General features: G+C 41.8%; 1 protein-coding gene across 1 annotated transcript in view; it reads right to left on the bottom strand.

Moving 5' to 3' along the window:
* The window catches only part of Tacr1 (tachykinin receptor 1), a 153,926-nt gene that overhangs the window by 35,880 nt on the left and 99,899 nt on the right, over nucleotides 1-18,147 (bottom strand). The gene's annotated exons all lie outside the window — the stretch shown is intronic.

Below are 18,147 nucleotides of genomic sequence, written 5' to 3'. Positions count from 1 at the left end.
TCAGCAACTTATCTCTGATTCTTTTCACTCGGAGATTTTTAGCATGACTTTAGTGACTTTTTACTTTTTTTTAATGTTTTCTTTATTTTGGTTTTTCGAGACAGGCTTCCTCTGTGTAGCCCTGGCTGTTCTGGAACTCATTTTGTAGATCAGGCTGACCTCAAACTCACAGAGATCCCCCTGCTTCTGCCTCTAGCTTCTGAGTGCTGTGATTAAAGGTGTGTGCCACCATGACTTTTTCCCCCCTTAATATAAGAAACTAATGCTGTCCTATGAAGTATTTATTTGGAGACTTGACCCAAACCGCCTTCTTTTATCTAAAAGCAAAAGTACATTCTGCATGAGAGGCAGAATGGGTATTTAAAATAAATGGTTGAAGAGGCAGTGGCGGGAGAGTTAACACCCGAGAGATGGCTCACAGGTAAGAGCGCTTGTTGCTCCTGAAGAGGATCTCAGTGCTCCGTTTCAGCACCCACACCAGGCTGCTCACTGCTGTGTATAATTCTAGTTCCAGGGGATTTTACACCCCTGGACTTTGCAGGTATCTAAACACATGAACATATGCACCTCCAACACACACACACACACACACACACACACACACACACACACACACACAGACAGAGAGAGAGAGAGAGAGAGAGAGAGAGAGAGAGAGAGAGAGAGAGAGAGAGAGATAAGTAAAATGAACATATTTTTAAAAGCACCTGGAGAGGTTGGCAAGCTCAGACTACTTAGCAAGTTCCAAACCCAAGACACAGTGATCAAGATAGATGACACCTTGAGAAATGACACATAAGGTCATTCTGGCCTTCACCCCCCCCACACACATTCACACACACAAGATGAAAAATAGATAGAGCATGTTAAGACATGGCAGGGACCAATCATGGTACATGAGTCATGGCTGTCAGGGAGCCTTCTTACTTCCCAGTCATGAGGTAAGCACCTGACTGCTCTCCATGTCTGCCAGTCACCCAACATGGGGACAGATAGCTCCCACTCTCTGAATCCCAGAGGTAGGCTCTGCTTTTTTTTTTTTTTTTTGTATCAGTATGTGGACAAAGTGTTCCTTATGTCTCTAGGTATTTGTCTCAGATGAAAGATAATTTGGATGTCTGCACATTCTTAGCGATGGCTCACAGCCTGTGGTTTGCTGGGGACACTTGACTCCCCAAAAGAAAAGCCCCTCATTCATGGCAAACTGTGGTATAAATACTTCTGCCAATTTCAGTTCCAAACCACAATACGACTGAGCATGGGGCTGGGAAGAGATGTGCACACTTGGCTCTCAGAGCCGGAGCTGGCACAGCACTGATTGGCTGCCTGCATGATCTGTTCCAAGTTGACACATTTGTCTATAAACCTCTGATGCAGGGGGATGCAGGCAGAGAGAAAGGACAGGAACATCACCGTAGAAAAGACAGTTCTCAAACAGATTCCATCTTCAAAGAGGAGAGAGAATTGCAGGCTCGAATTTCTCTTACTGTGTGGTACCATGAAATTATCATCACCATTCTGAAATTCTGTTCTCTCCCACCCACCATTAATCCCTAAATATCACAGGCATTTCTGTTAAAAAATTTATTCTAGGCATTTTAGCAGTGGTATGATACGTAGTGAGAAATCAAGCCAGACTACATCATGACATATTGAAAATTTTTTCCATTTTTTCTATTGATTTATTGATTGGTCGAAGCAGCCTCTTTTACTGTAATGCGAGCTGATCTTGATCTCACAGCAATGATGCTTTCATCTCTTGGATACTTAAAGCATTGGCTTGTTACTGTGACTTCCATTTTTAATTCTCTCTTTTTCCTTCCTTCCTTCTCTCTCTCTCTTTTTCTTTCTTCCCCTCCCTCTTCCTCTCCCTGCAATGTGTGATCATGTTTGTGTGTGTTCACAAGCCCCTGGAGACCTGAGGAAAACCTTGAGTGTTGTTCCTTGGGTATCAAAACCACCTTGTGTGTTTTAATTAATTAATCAATTAATTAAACCTCCCAATCATGGTCCCCCTCTTCCCCATTCCTCCCCACGGCCCCTCCCCCACCCCTCCTCTGAGAAGGGTGAGGTTCTCTCTGGGTACTAACCCACCCTGACACCTCAAGTCACTGTAGGACTAGGTACATCTTCTACTGAGGCCAGTCAAGACAGTTCAGGTCGGGAGACAGGATCCACAGGCAGGCAACAGAGTCAGGGTAAGGCCCTGCTCCAGTTGTTGGGGGACCGTCATGAAGACCAAGCTGCCTATGTGCAAGTGGCCTAGGTCCAGCCCTTTTTATGTTCTTCAGTTGGTAGCTCAGTCTCCGGAAGTCCCCAAGGGTTCATGTTAGTTGACTCCGTTGGTCTTCTTGTGGAGTCCCTATCCCATCCTGGTTACTAATGTCTGACCATGGGTCTCTGCATCTGTTTCAGTTGGCTACTGGGTGGAGCACTCAAAGGATATTTAGGCTGGCTCCTGTTTGTAAGCATAGCAGAGTATCACTAATAGTGTCAGGGATTGGTTCTTGGCCACGAGTCTCATGCTGCACCAGTCATTGGTTGGCCATTCCCTCTGTCTTTGCTCCTTTTTTTTGTCCCTGCACTTCTTGTAGGCAGGGCACATTTTGTGTCAAAGGCTTTGTGGGTGAGTTGCTGTCCTTATCTCTCCACTGGAAGTCCTGCCTGGCTACAAGAGGTGGTCACTTCAGGCTCTGTATCCCCCTCTGCTAGGAGCCTCAGCTAGAGTCACTCTTATAACCTCCCCCATCCCAGGTCTCTGGCATGTCCTAGAGATGCCCCCCCCCCTTCCCTGACAATTTCTATGTATTCTCCTGGCCCTCTTTCTCTGGCTCTCCCTACATTTGATCTGCCCCCACCCTCATACTCCATTCCCTCTCCCACCCAGATCCCAGAAGTGGAAAATTCCTTACCAGGTAACTTTATTTCAGGCACAACATTATCAAAACAATGGCATAAAACTACCTTTAGGCTCCATGAATTGGAATTATACATGAAATAGGATCTCCAGCCCAGGACTTCCATCTCCAAGCAATTTGCATATCATATATGCAAATATTCCCAAACTGAAAACAGTTCTGAAATCTGTATGTATTATCTCTGCTCCTAAGCAGTGCACTCAACCTGTAACTTCTTTCCATGTCCTAAGCACAACTTTGCAGACACCTCCAATTTCCTCAGCCCTCTTGTCCCTCTCCAAAACTCACGTGACACAAACCTCAGCCAGCGTGACTCCACCATCTTCTATTGTTTCAGATGTCCTGTGCTAGGAAAGGTCACATGGCTAGCTTGACTGACATGCATGGATTCTGTGTTCCTGGAGTAGATGGCTCAGCCTCCCTTCCACCTGACTGACCACTGATTTACAGTCCTTTCTCTGATTCTTAATGGTTCTTGACTTCCTCCAATGAATCCCCTCAAGGTGACCTGACTGTCCCTAAGGTTACAAATCCATCAGTGAAATCCTGCCTCAGGCCTCACTCATGAGCTTCATGCATGTGAAAGCACTCACTGGGGCGGTGGGCCTCTGATGGGAGTTTGAGTTTTTATAGCTCTTCATCCCAGAAATACATAGTAAGATTTCCTTCCGTGTGCCTTTTCCTCTCAGCAGTTATATTTCCATTTCTCCCTAACAAAAGCTGTTTCCCTGTTGGGGTGATGTTTTTGTAATCTGTGTGAAGATATGTCTCTGTCCTTCCTTGCCTGCCTAAGGAAACTTTTATTGGTTAAAAATAAGATGACTTGGCCTATAGCAAAAGGCAGAATAGTAAGTTGGGACTTCTGGATAGAGAGAGGAACTCTGGGAAAAAGAGAGGCGCAGGCACCCAGACAAGGAGAAAGTTAGACATAAGAAACTAACGAGAGGTAACCAGCTATGTGGCAGACATAGAATAATATAAACGGGTTAATAAAAGCTAGGAACTAGATAGGAAACAAGCCTAAGCTAAGGCCCAAAGCATTATAAATTAATATAAGCCTCCATGTCATTACTGGGGAACTGAGGCGGGTCTAGGAAAGTCCCAAGCAGTTTACATTTCCCCTCATTTGTGGTGGTGCTTTCTGAACCCAACACTCCACAAGACAAAGCTGAAGTATCTCCAGCTTCCACAAGACAAGCTGAATGATCTCCAGCTTGGAACTTCTTCATTTATTCTCACCATGCTTCACCTAATCTATCCCAGATACTACGTGCTCTGTATGACCCTACGGACCCACATGCTCTGTATGACCATACCGACCATACCAAGTCTCTTCAAGAGTCAAGATGGAACTGTAGCTAAGGAATGAGCTTCCAAGTCAGACTTACTTACTTCAAAATTCAAGTTTTATAACTGAAGGGTCTATAGTACTGAGTGGCTGACTGTTACAAATCCATGTGTATGTATGAGTATGTATATGTGTATGTATATGTATATCTCCATCCTATAATATATATTATATGTAACTCCTATTACATGTAATATATTTTATATCCCATAATATACACTTTATTATATGTATTATTTCAATTACAATGTTTCTTCTTCCCTCCCAAATCTCCCATAGACTCCTCCCCCTTCTTCATAGTCACAGATTTTTTCCACCAATTGCTATTGCACACATAGATGTATTTGGTTCATTTTTACTTTCAATTAGTCAGCTTGCCACAGTCTAGGTTACGTACGAAGAGGGAGCTTCAAACTGAATAATGCTGTTATCATATTGGCCTGTGGACTTGTCTGCAAGAACTTATAATTAAGATTAATGTGGGAGACCTCACCCTACTGTGGGCAGTGCCATGCCCAGGGCAAGTAGTCCTGGGCTATAGAAGAATGATGGCTGATTACGAGGGAATAAGTCAATGAACCAGAAAGAAACAGCTCTCTATCACTTCTATCTTAGCTTCTGCCTCAGCTTCCCTCCTGATGGCCTGTGACCTGGGAGTTGTAAGCCCAAGCTTGCCCTTTCCTTCTCAAACTGCTTTCGGTTAGTGTCTTTCATGGCAGCCACAGAAAGAAGCTAGACCAGAAGTTGCCCAGATGCAGAGTGCCTGGACCTCTGCAGGGGCTTGGATTATATTTCTCTGGGTTGGGTCCACTGAAGCTGTGGGCCTCTAAGAGAGGAGTTTGAGTTTGTATGGCTTCTCACCCATAACCTGACGTGAATCAGCTTAAGGGAGGAATGATTGGTCTCAGGGTTTGATGGAATGTTCTATCATGGCCAAGAAAGCATGATGTGGAAGTGGCTGGGTTCACTGCAGTGGGAATGCGAGGTTGCTGGCTTGCCTGAGAAGAGCAGAAAGCAGAGAAAGGGGAAGTGTTGTTACTCACCTGGCTTTCTCCCTTCCCCATTTTTTTTTTTTAAAACTCAGTTCAGGACCATGGCCCATGAGATGGAGTAGCTCACATTCACGAAGATCATCTTGGCTTGTCACAACTCCCTGGAAACACTATGCTCAGTAATGCCTTGGGTATTTATTTCTCAATCCAGTCAAGTTGACAAGAAAGACTAACCACCACAGTGCGTAGTGACCATTAGGTATCACTTTTAAATTTTAGTGTCTTAAACATCACCTAGCATCTTTCCTCTAAGCTTTTGTGCATGCAATTGCCTCCACCTGTAATGTACCCTTTCACAGGATACTTCTTGGCACCCCACCACCACCACCACCACACCAAGGCTATGAGTCAACAGGTCACTTACTTGTCTGACACATTTCCTGATCCTGTGGTAAGGAACATGCTGTCTTTGCACTCTTGGGAACTATGGACCTATTCTTGGTGTATCACCCAGACTCTACAGTTTGTTTTTATTGTTCTTCCCTATAGATTTTATGAGCTTTGAAGGTGAAGAAGGTGCTTTAGTTACTGTTTTGTTGCTGTGACAAAACACTATAACCAAGGCAACTTATAAAACAAAGAGTTTAGTTAGGGGCTTGCTTAGTTTTTGAGTGTTAGTCCATAATCATCATGGTGGGGAGTGTGGTGGCAGGCAGGTAGACATGGTGTTGAGAGCTAGCTGAGAGTTTTATATACTGATCTTCAGGCAGAAAGGAGAGAAGGAAGGCGGGAAGGAGGGAAGGAGAGACAGAGAGACAGAGACACACAGAAAGATACAGGGACACAGAGACAGACAGAGACAGAGAGCCTGGGCTTTTGAAACCTCAAAGCCCGCCAGCCCCAGAAACACATCTTCTCCAACAAGGTCATACCTTCTACTCCTTCTAAAGCAATCCACCATTAGGGAAGCAAACACTATTCACATATATGTGCCTATGTTAGCTATTCCTATTCACATCTCCACAGATGGAATCTTGGCCGTTATATTATGTCCAGCATAGCACTTGCTATAGGTTCATGAGTTTTTTCTAGGAGAATTTATGTAAAAGTGTAACTTCAAAATTTCTGAACACCCTTGATGATATGAATATGTATTCCCCAAACTAGATTAATGAAAAGGGGAAAAAAAGAATATTGTTGAAATAGCTAATTCATGTGTGGAAACATGCACCTAACTATCAGATTTTCCTTAACAAAAGGAAATTGCAATAAAATAAATTCTAGTGTTTATACCTAGTCAACCACAGAAATCAATGTAATTGCTAAATTTAAAAAAATGATGAATTGGACAAAGAAGAAAATGTGATTAATTAGGTAGAGAATAAATTGGGTCTTCTTGGAATATTTTAGAAGAATGAAAGTGAAAATAGGAAATATAGTAGAGACAGCAACAAGGGTCTCAAGAGAGTCCACCTTCTATCTACCAATAAACAGATTTTATGAAAACCATCAAGATGACAGAGACAAACAGTAAACCAGGTGCCTCAGTGAATAGCTTTGTTGTGTTTTGTTCTTTTACTGTCTTATGTATGACATTCAGGGCTCACGGACGCTGGACAAGTCTTGACCACAAAACAACACACCGACAGGGTTTTGCTACGTAGCCCAGGCTGGATTCAAATTTGTGATCTGCCTCTCGAAGTGCTGAGGCTATAAGCGTGAGTTACCATATCTGGCTTAAGTATCTTTTTGGTAAGTACTTGTATTGATGGTACTTCAAGAAATTCAACAACAGCAGCAACAACAATAAATAAAATAAATAAAAATTAAATGGATGATTACTGTATGATAAGTATTGTGCTTATGGAAATATATTAATGTGATTAATTATTATATACAATTAAACATTATTATATAGTCATATAATACAGTAACATAACAAATAATATATCGAATAATATATTAATATGATAATTATGCATATATATTAAATTTTGAAACAAGTCTCATTATATAGCCTTAGTTGAATTGGAATTCCCAATGTAGATGAAGCTGGTCTAAAACTCTAAAGATCCACTTGCCTCTGCCCTTCAGTTGCTATGCACCACAATACACAGCTTAATATTTATATTTTCGAAACTATACTTTATTATGTATAGTAATACAGTTTATGTGTTAAAAACACTATAACCGAATGATTCGATATAGCTTTAAACAGAAGAAAAGGGAAAATTTCAGGCTAAAAAACCTCTTCTCCCAGAACATATTTAAAAAATAATTCTGAGTGGATCAGAGTGATAAATGTGCTTAATGATAAATGCATTTAATGTCCTGTTCCTGTTGCACTGATGGTCAATGGATTTAAAACAAAAGTCCAAAAATCTCACAACTCTCGTCTCAAAGGAACAGCATTTGTTAGGTCCTTTGGACACACAAAATTTTCTTGCTACTATAATATCCACAAAGTTGAATTCATCTATCCACCATGAACACAGAAAAACTCCAATGGTGTTGAAACTCTAAAAACTTAGTTTTATATATTCTTTATCTTCTTTCATGATGTCCTGCATTCTGCTCTTTCTCATCACCCAGTACTGCCTTTCTTGGACCCCTTTCTAAATTTTAGACTCTATCCACAGAGATACTTGGGCGTGTGCACATGCACACACACAAACACACAACACATACATGCTCGAGTGGGTGTACACACACTTACACACACATGCATGCACGCACATGCATACACACATATGCACACACACTCACACACACACACACACACACACACAAACACACACACACACACACACACATCCCATTCCATCCACCCTCATGATAACCCATTGTGTAGGTCCTTACTGCTAGTTTTCAGACCAGGAGCCCAAGCTCAGAGGAATGACGTGCTAACTCACTGGTGGCAAGCAACTTTATGCTAGATCTCTCTGGAAACAAGTTCCTGACTCATGAAAATTATGACAATTCTGGAACTCCATCTATAAATCCAAGTCTCCCTTAGGCAACTGAAAACAGTGACTTGTTCACATTTGTCTGCCATCTGGTTTGCTTGGCCTGTGGCTTACTAACACTTGTAAAAACAAGCAAAGAGTTCAGGGCCACAGGAGATTGCCTGCTGCCTTGAGATCACCACACCGTGGGAAGGAATGTGGGTGATGGGTGACACCCTGCTTGGCAGTCCTGCAAGGGCCACATGCCCGAATAGGGCTTCCTAGCCAGAAAACTAACAGCTCAGTAAAGGTATGTTCCCACAGAATTTAGCTCAGTCAGCACAAATCAGATCAACCCATCCCTCAAAGCCATTTTCTAAATGAGTAGCTGTCTTGTTTGTTTTTAAATCAGTATTTTACAAGTTAATGTGTGAGGTGCTAGGTATCATTGTGGCATTTTGAACAAAGTGTGTTTTAGTAGATTCTGCTTCCCCCTCATCGTCTCCACTCCTCTGCAACCCCTTACTCCTCTTCAGGTCACAGGTCCATCATGGAAGAAAGGGTAGGAACTCAAGATAGGAACTGAAGCAGAGGCCGTGGAGGGGTGCTGCTTACTGGCTTGCTCTCCATGTCTTGCTCAGCCTGGTTTCTTATAACACCCAGGACCACTAGCCCAGGGTGGCATAGCCTAATGAACTGGACTGTCCTACATCAATCATCAATGAAGAAAATGTACCACAGTTTTCCTTTCCCAAAGCTGCTACACTATCCAAAGTGACTTTTATTACTTGTACCCAAAAAATCCCAATTAAAACCGAGTTAAAGAATATTTAAAGACTAAGACATATCTTGGCTTGAAAACTGACAATGCATATTTTTGATTACAGAAGACTTAATATTTCAAACCCATTTTGAGTTTTTAGATCAACATATAATACTGTAAATATTGTGTGTGAGTGAGGGGGGAGGGGTACATTTCAGGTTTAGTTATAAAAGAGAAAATAATTTTGGCTTCCTGCAGCAAAAGAGCAGTCTCTGTGGAGCTTGAAAGAAAATAGGATATTCCCCAGATCTATACCCAATCAGGTTTCCATTTGCATCTATATAGAACAGAAATATATTCTCAAACAAACAAGGAAGCATCTTTTAGTGGGGAACAAAGAAACTACCAAAAGGTATGTTTTGAGACAAAGAAAAACAAAACAGATAATTTAAGATCCAAAAGGCCGCAGAGCCAGTAACGGGGCATGCTAAGTGTACACAGGGGAGGGGCAATTGTTTTCACCATGATTATAAAGTGAAGTAGGAAACATTCTTGAGACAGCAGGTCTGTTTGTGTCGGGATCTGTTTCATTAATCAAGGTTCCTTAAGAGCCCGAGGAGTTTGATTTGCGTGGGCTCTCCTTGTCAGAGCTCACCATTTCAGAGAGGAAACCTGAGACAGAGTGGGAGTCAGTCAAAAGAGCAGCAATACGCTTAGAGCTCAGGTGTTCGCTTCTTTAAAGAAGAAAAAGATTTACTTCATTTTTAAGTGTTTGTGTGTGTGAGAGATTGGCTTCCCTGGAGCTAGAGTTACAGGTGGCAATGAGCCACACTTCCCCCTTCCTCCCATGGGTGCTGGGAACCCAGCTTGTGTCCTATGGAAGAGCCATAGTGCTCTTAATGACTAAGATAGATATTGATTTCTTTTTTTTTTTAAATTTATTTATTTATTTAATGTAAGTACACTGTAGCTGTCTTCAGACACTCCATAAGAGGAAGTCAGATCTTGTTACGGATGGTTATGAGCCATGTGGTTCATGTGGGATTTGAACTCTGGACCTTAGGAAGAGCAGTCGGGTGCTCTTACCCACTGAGCCATCTCACCAGCCCTAGATATTGATTTCTAGTACCATTGTTCAAACACCAGTTTCTTTTTTTTCTTTGCCCCCCCCCACTGTTTCCCCTCCCCTTCTCTCCTCTCCTCTCCTCTCCTCTCCTCTCCTCTCCTCTCAGTCCTTCCTCCCCACATCTCCTCCTACCCATCCACTCCTCCTCCCTTTCTCTCCAGAAAAGGGGAATCCTTCCATGGGTATGAACTAGCTCCTGTATATCAAGTTTCAGTAAGACTAGGTGCATCTTCTCCTATTGAGCCTAGAAGAAGCAGCCCAGGTAGGGAAAAAGGTCCCAAAGGCAGGCAACAGAGTCAGGCAGGCAACAGCCCCTGCTCCCTCTATTAAAAGTCTCACCTGAAGACCAAGCTGCACAACTGTTACCTATGTGCAGAGGACCTAGGTCAGTCCCATGCATGCTCCCTGTTGGGCAGTTCAGTCTCTGTGGGCCCCTGTGCTCCCAGGTGAGTTGATTCTATGGGTTTTATTGTGGTGTCCTTGACCCCTCTGGCTCCTGCAATCTTTCTTCTCCCTCTTCTGCAGGATTTCCCAAGCTCTGCCTAATGTTTAGCTGTGGGTCTCTGCATCTGTTTCCTTCAGCTTCTGGGTGAGGCCTCTCTGATGACATTTATGCTAGACTCCCGTCCACAAACAGAGCAGAATATCATTAACAGTGTCGGGGTGGGCTCCCTGTCACAGCATGGGTCTCAAGCTGAACCAGTCATTGGTTGGCTCTTCCCTCAATTTCTGCTCCATCTTTACCCCTGCACATCTTGTAGACAGGACAAATCGTGGGTCTAAGGTTCTGTGGCTGGTTTGGTGTCCCAATGCCTCCACTGGAAGTCTTGCCTGGTTACAGGAGATGGCCAGTTCAGGCTCCATATCCCTCAGTGCTAAGACCCATAGGTGGGATCACCCTCATGGATTTCCTAGGTGATAGATCTGTCCTAGGTCTCTAGCTCATCCCAGAGATGCTTACTCCATTCCAGTGGTCCCTCCCAGTACTTTCTTCCTCTGTCCCCCTTCTTCTGATCCTATTCCCACGTTCATTCCCAACAGCAATAAACTGCATCCCAGCCCCTGGGCACCATTTCCCAGCCAACAACTCCACTTGCTTTCCTAGAGGTCACACCAGCCCTGGGGACTCCAGGCAAGAGCCTGCTGTTTCCCCTATGTCCACCAACTCCCCTTAAAGCACACCCAACAGCTGTTAACTGCATCTCATCCTCTGGGCTCTATATTTGGCAGAAGAACTCTGCTTTCCTGGAGGTGATCCTGGTTCTAGGGACCCAAGATCCAGTGTTGGTACCAAAACCCAAGAGGCCATGCAGGCCACAAAATCCCTAGCAGACCTTAAAACTCACTGGTCACTAGAATCCCAGAACGCTCAGGCCAGAAAGCAGACAGGAAACAGAAACCAAGGGAAAAAAAACCATTAAAACAAAACAAAACAAAACAAAACACCCATCTAACAAAGATGAACTCAGAAATCAGAACATAAATTGACAATAACTACCCAGAAAGTTTCTAATGCCAATATTCTAGTACCAAACTACTTCCTTTCAATATTGATATAAATATCATATTTAACACAACTAGCAAACAGTATATTTAACATGCAAGCACCGGGACCAACATGGCTTTACCCCAGAGACACAGGATAGCGTGGCGTCAGCTTTCAGTGATGAGGAGGTAGGATACACTTTTCTTAGAAACTGACATAATTTGATTAAAAAAAAAATTGAGACAGGTCTTATGCATCACAGACTGGTCTCAAAATTGTTATGCAGGCAAGAGAGAGGGGCTAGAACTTCCGATCCCCCTGTCTCTACTCCCCCAAATCTGTCTCTACTCCCCCAAATCCGGGTTATAGTGATGCATCTCCAAATGGAGTTTATGTGTTGTTGGGGTTTGAACCCAGAGCTTCATGCAGAACCCTACAAACAGGGCCGTATCCTCAGTACATATTTTGATAAAACTCTCCATAAAATTAGGGAGAGAAGAGGATCCTTCCAACAATATAATATGTGGATTCTGAGAAACAGTTTTCTCAAAAAGCTTCCAACCTTGAGCCCGGTTGTGAGCCCAGTAACCACACACTTCCTGGTAAAGAACTGAAGACAGTAGTAGAAAAACAAGAAAGTGAATAAAGTCAACATTATTCCTAATGTAAATTTCCTCAGTGACTGCAATACAAGAAGTGTAAACAAGAAGCATCACCACTAGAACCCTGGAGATGAAACTGCCAGTTACAGTTAATTCAATTGTAATTCCCAGGAACATGTGATTTTGAACACTATTAGAACCGACACATTGGTAGAGGCTCTTAAAGGTTATTTTGTTATAGTAGTAGTTGGAAATGTAAAAGGAATCATTTCAAAATGTGGAGGCAGTGTTCTAGTTAAGCCAATCAATATAGTTAATTCTTTCTGTTTGAACTCATCCCTGAAGTTATCAGAGAAATGTCAATATCCATTTTAGCTCCAGAAATGCTTGCTAGGTGCCACCCCCTGGGTAGAACCAAGTTCTTGAGGGTGTGAGCTGCTGGGACCTGGCTGAGGGAGGGTTTGCCAGCGAGAAGAACAGCATGCTTAGGAGAAGTTAAAGGAGCCTACACCAGTACTGAGGTTGCAAGATGGAGCTGAGGCAGAGATGAGCGGACGGACGGGTGAGGCTATACCCCAAGCTTTCTGTCATTTTTGGCATGTACAGTCAACATCAGTTTAGAGCATTAACAGCTGAGGGCACTTCCCGTTGACTGATAGACGTGGAAGCGTCAGTGGATAAGGCTCTGACTATCCCTATGTAAGCAGTTCTGGGCTGAACCCACAGGACTGCCCATCTGGTTCACCTTCTCTTCATCTAGGACTGGAAGCTCTGAGCAAGGACTCCTCCAATTTTAATCCAATGCAACTTCTCACTACTGGATGACACTGGACAAAGATGACCCAAAAGCCTCAATAAATGGGGTGTACGGCAGACTCATGTGGGGACCAACCTGAGGGAAAAGTCAGGGTCTCTTTGTGAAAGATCTTATTTCAAGGGACAGATGGAATGTTAAGGTAAGCTCTTTTATGTTTCTAAAACAAGATCTGAGAGACCATTACAGTCCTGAGAAGGCAGCGAATACAACTTTCAGATGTAAGCAGGCCAACAGAACTCCAATGCACAGGGCAGCCAGCAGCAGATAGTGTCCTGATCTCTGGCGTCATCAGAAATGCTTGTGAGGTCACTGAGGGACTTGAAAAAAATGGAAACTTGACTGAGATGAGTAACATCGCAAGGGACATACACTTGGGAAAATGATCCATGTATACTACCTTCTGCCTCAAAAGGAAAGCCATAGAGGGGACAATGACTTCAAAATAGTTAGATGGAAATTTCCCTAAATTAGAGATCTGACTGCTGTCATAGTGGTAGGTCTCAGCAATGACAGAAAGTATATGAATATAATAAAACATCTAAACATATTTTATGGCACATATATAACATATGTAATAAAGAAAAATCTTAAATTCATGGAGGCAGAAATTGCAAGTTATCTAAATCAGAAAAAAATCAGCATCAAATTTCTTCACAAAACTAAAATAGCAGAAAACAGTGTTTTAAGACTTCAGGAAAAAATATTGATTTATTTTCCAGATTCAAGATGCATATCTTATTGTATCTTTTATCCTCATGGGGCAATATTTGTATTCTAAAAGTGAAGCCCTTATTATTGAAAAAAAAAAAAACCAAAACCACCATGCACACCCTTAGGTGTGTTTCCATGTTCTGCATATCATTAGATTGACTATCAAGATTAACCTTTATAGGCAGGGGACTTGGCTCAGAAAAGGAAAGTGCTTGTACTGGATAGCTTTGTGTCAACTTGACACAGCTGGAGTTATCACAGAGAAAGGAGCTTCAGTTGGGGAAATGCCTCCATGAGATACAGCTGTAAGGCATTTTCTCAATTAGTGATCAAGGGGGGAGGGCCCCTTGTGGGTGGTGCCATCTCTGGGCTGGTAGTCTTGGGTTCTATAAGAGAGTGGACTGGGCAAGCCAGTCAAGAACATCCCTCCATGGCCTCTGCATCAGTTCCTGCTTTCTGACCTGCTGGAGTTCCAGTCCTGTATCCTTTGGTGATCAACAGCAGTATGGAAATGTAAGCCGAATAAACCCTTTCCTCCCCAACTTGCTTCTTGGTCATGATGTTTGTGCAGGAATAGAAACCCTGACTAAGACAGTGCTTGACACAAAAACCTGGTGACCTGACCTGGATCCCTGGAACCCAGTGGAGGGAGAAAATGAACTCCCAAAAGTCATCCTCTGACCTTCACATGTGAGCTAGAGCACGCGCACCCACATGCGCTCGTGCATGCGTGCGCGCGCGCGCACACACACACACACACACACACACACACACTGATGATCAATAAAGCTTTTAAAAAAATTAGTGGATACAATGATTTATAGTTAGTATGGATCAAGATTGCAATGAAGCAAAACCAAAACTTACAGCACCCAAGACAAAGTTAATTGAGCATTGCAACTTCCCCTAATTGATGGACTGTTACCTGGAATCATGAGCTAAAATAATAAAACCTGTCCTCCCTGCAGTGATTTGAATGAGACATGTCCTCCATAGTCTTGTGTATTTGAACACTGATCTCCAGTTGGTGGCACTGTTTGGGGCGGTGGGTGCAGCTTTGCTGGAGGAAGTGCGCCACTAGGAGCAGGCTGTAATATTCACAGCCTCGAGTCACTTCCAATCCAGTCTCTCCATTATGCTTGCCTTTAAAGATGTGGGCTCTCAGCTCCCTGCTCCTGCTGCCTGGCTTGCCTCTTGCCGCAGTGTTTCTCTTACATTATGGACTCAATCCCTCTGCCATCATAAGCTAGAATAAACCCTGATATATTTTATCACAGCAACAAGAAAGAACTGATACACACATCCTTCTATAGTCACTTCCCTGAAGACCTGGCTCTCAAAACTGATTGTATGGGAAACCAAGCCTGAAATACGTGGTCATTTGCCCAAACAACAACAGTTAGATCCTCTTGCTAGTCCCTGGCAACCATTAGGTTTATTAAAATTTGGTCATGTCAAGAGGAAAGCATGAGTTTATTTCTGATATTTGTAGTGCTTGGGGTTTAACCTAGGGCCTCACGCATTGCAGGCTAGCACTGCGCTCTGCAGTTTATTCTCAGTCTTTAAGTGAAAAATTTGAGATTGCATTTTGTCTAGGTCAGTGTATATACACTGTTGCACATACCAGTTTCTTTGTCTATTTGCCCATGAAAGGAATTTGACTTATACATTTTGGTTATTATAAATAAACATTTAATCCAATTTTTACAAGATTTATTTTATTTCAAATTATGCCTATGTGCTGTGTGTGTGTGTGTGTGTGTGTGTGTGTGTGTGCAGATGCTGTAGAGTCAGAATCAGGTATCAGATCCTCTGAAGCTAGATTTACAGGCAGTTATGAATCACCTGATATGCGTGCTGAGAACCAAACCTAGGCCCTTTGTAAGAGCAGTAAGCATTCTTAACTACCCAGCCACAAAGACTTAAAAAAAATTATTGAGCATTAAACTTGATTGCTTTTTTTTCAGCCTGTGAGTACACATGAGGACTAACAAGATTTACACATGAACCTAACTAACTACATTGCGTGTTACCTAGACACCTGTTTAATATTCATGGTCAGAATACCATAAATGTATTATCATCTTCCTAAGTTTGTACAATGACATTGTAAACAACAGCCCCATTATCCTTTGTATGCATTACTTAATTAGTTTATAATTATCGGATAGTTGTTTCTAATTTACAATCTAATTAAGCATCCTGGCACCAAACACTTATGTATACATTTTTACCCTTAATTTCTAAGTGGGTGGGCTGGAGAGATGGCTCAGTGGTTAAGAGCACTGGCTGTTCTTCCAGAGAACCTGGGTTCAATTCCCAGTATACACTAAGTGGCTCATAATCATTTCTAACTCCAGTTCCAGGGGATCTGATGTCTTTTTCTGGCCTCCACAGCTACCAGGCACACACATGATGCATAGACATACTTGCTCGCAAAACACCCATACGCATAACATTACAAGCAGAGAATTCATGAGTGCAATTGTTGACTCACATCAAGCATGCATTTAGACATTGATGCATCCACATGCCTCAGAAACTTGTTCACACTTAGCATTGTCATCAAGTTTAGTGTGAGCTGGTCAAATGAACAGAAAATTGTCTCCATTTTTGGAATATAACTTTTCATATTCTTTCACAAACTGTTGGGTTTGAGAGTCTTGATTTATTGTTATTAATTAGCTAGAGCTCTTCCATCTTAGCTTTAGTAATAGTTTATTTCATAGTTTACATTTTCTTCTATGTTTTGAAGATGGATTTCTTGTTTCTTGTTATATAGGATTCAATAAATCTATCTATCATCTATCTATCTATCTATCTATCTATCTATCTATCTATCTATCTATCTATCTATCTATCATCTTTCCATCTCCATCTATCTATCTATCTATCTATCTATCTATCTATCTATCTATCTATCTATCTATCTATCATATATCCTCTATCTATAAATTTCCATATATATTTGTGTCTATAATTATATCAGAGCTAGCAATCTGTTTCATTTTGCCTTTGGCCTTGGGCACGTGCTGTGAGAACCTTTGCTCTATCCCATATCATTTGGAAGATGTATAGGTTTTAATTTGCTAGCAGGAAATCCAGCTTTATGTTTAACCTAGAATTTTTTTTTCAGAGTGTGTCTGAAGAATAATATACCTGTAGGATGCTAAAGGGGTTAACAAAATAGTCTGTGGTCAAATAAATTTAGGAAACCAAGATTTAAGCAAAGTGATCAGTCTTTCTGTCCTGCAAAACTTCTCACAGTGTAAAGTATGAATGGCAATACGATGAAAAGCAACATAACCCCAGGAACACTCCTGCTATAAATCAGGAGCGCAGGAGCTAAGCCCACAGTAGGACTTGCATGCCAAAGCATAAGATGCAGCTGTAAAGAAGCAACGAGAAGGCTTGCTGCAGCACACAACAGCAAGGATAGCTTGTGTGATGAGCTTTGTGTTAAGAAAGGACAAAATAAGAACATATGTCTTTGCTTTATTAGATGTTATAAACAAAGCCCAGAAGGATAACAGGAGGCTAAGAACAGTGTTGGAGAGGGATAGAAAGATGGGAAGGAACCCTACTGCCTACCCTTTCATGAGTCCTGCATTGTAAGTCACATATGCTACCTATAAAAATCCCTAACTTTTAAAAAGAAAAGGGGTTTACATATACGCACAGCTCCAGTGCAGTATCCACGAGCTCATTTGGGGCAGGCTTCCATAATGTTTTGAGTTATTTAGGTTTCAAACAAATATGTAACAAGCTATCTTTTAGCATATACTAAATGTAGTATTTTATACACTTGGATTTCTCTGGTCTAGGTGCATGTGTGAAGTATAGTGTGTGAATATTGTGCATGCATATGCACGTGTGGTTTTTGTTTATGTACTTGTGTGTGTGGTTTGGGTAAGAGTGGTGTGTATGTAGTTTGTATGTGCATGGTATGGAAGTTTGTGTGTGGTAACTGAGTGTGTGTGAGTAATATGTGTGATATATATTATATATACATATGTGTGTGTATGGTGTGTTCACATATGTTGTGTGTGTGTGTGTGTGTACATGATTCCTTGTTTGTTTTCTTTGTCCTTAGCATTGAGTTCTTCAACATCTGGAAGAGCAAATTGCTTCTTGTCATTCTTTTCCATTGTTTTGTTGATACCAAATTTACACTTGTAAATGGAATCTTGCAATATATATATATATATATATATATATATATATATATATATATATATATATGCATCCAAAATGTTCCCTTTATTAATCACCTAAAGTTACTTTTGGAGCTGGTTGAAGAACTCAGACCTTTATGGAATTATATTAGACATAGGGGACATAATTATATATTTTCTGAGTTTTCCATCTTACAAGACACGTTTCTCAAACATTTTCACGTATCATTCAGTACAGTCTACGACTTCTGGCATTTTCCATTG

The sequence above is a fragment of the Mus pahari genome, chromosome 2, assembly GCF_900095145.1.
Source record: "Mus pahari chromosome 2, PAHARI_EIJ_v1.1, whole genome shotgun sequence".
Taxonomy (NCBI): Eukaryota; Metazoa; Chordata; class Mammalia; order Rodentia; family Muridae; genus Mus; species Mus pahari.
The sequence above is the reverse complement of the archived record's forward strand: the minus strand, read 5'-3'. Positions and strand labels throughout refer to the sequence as shown.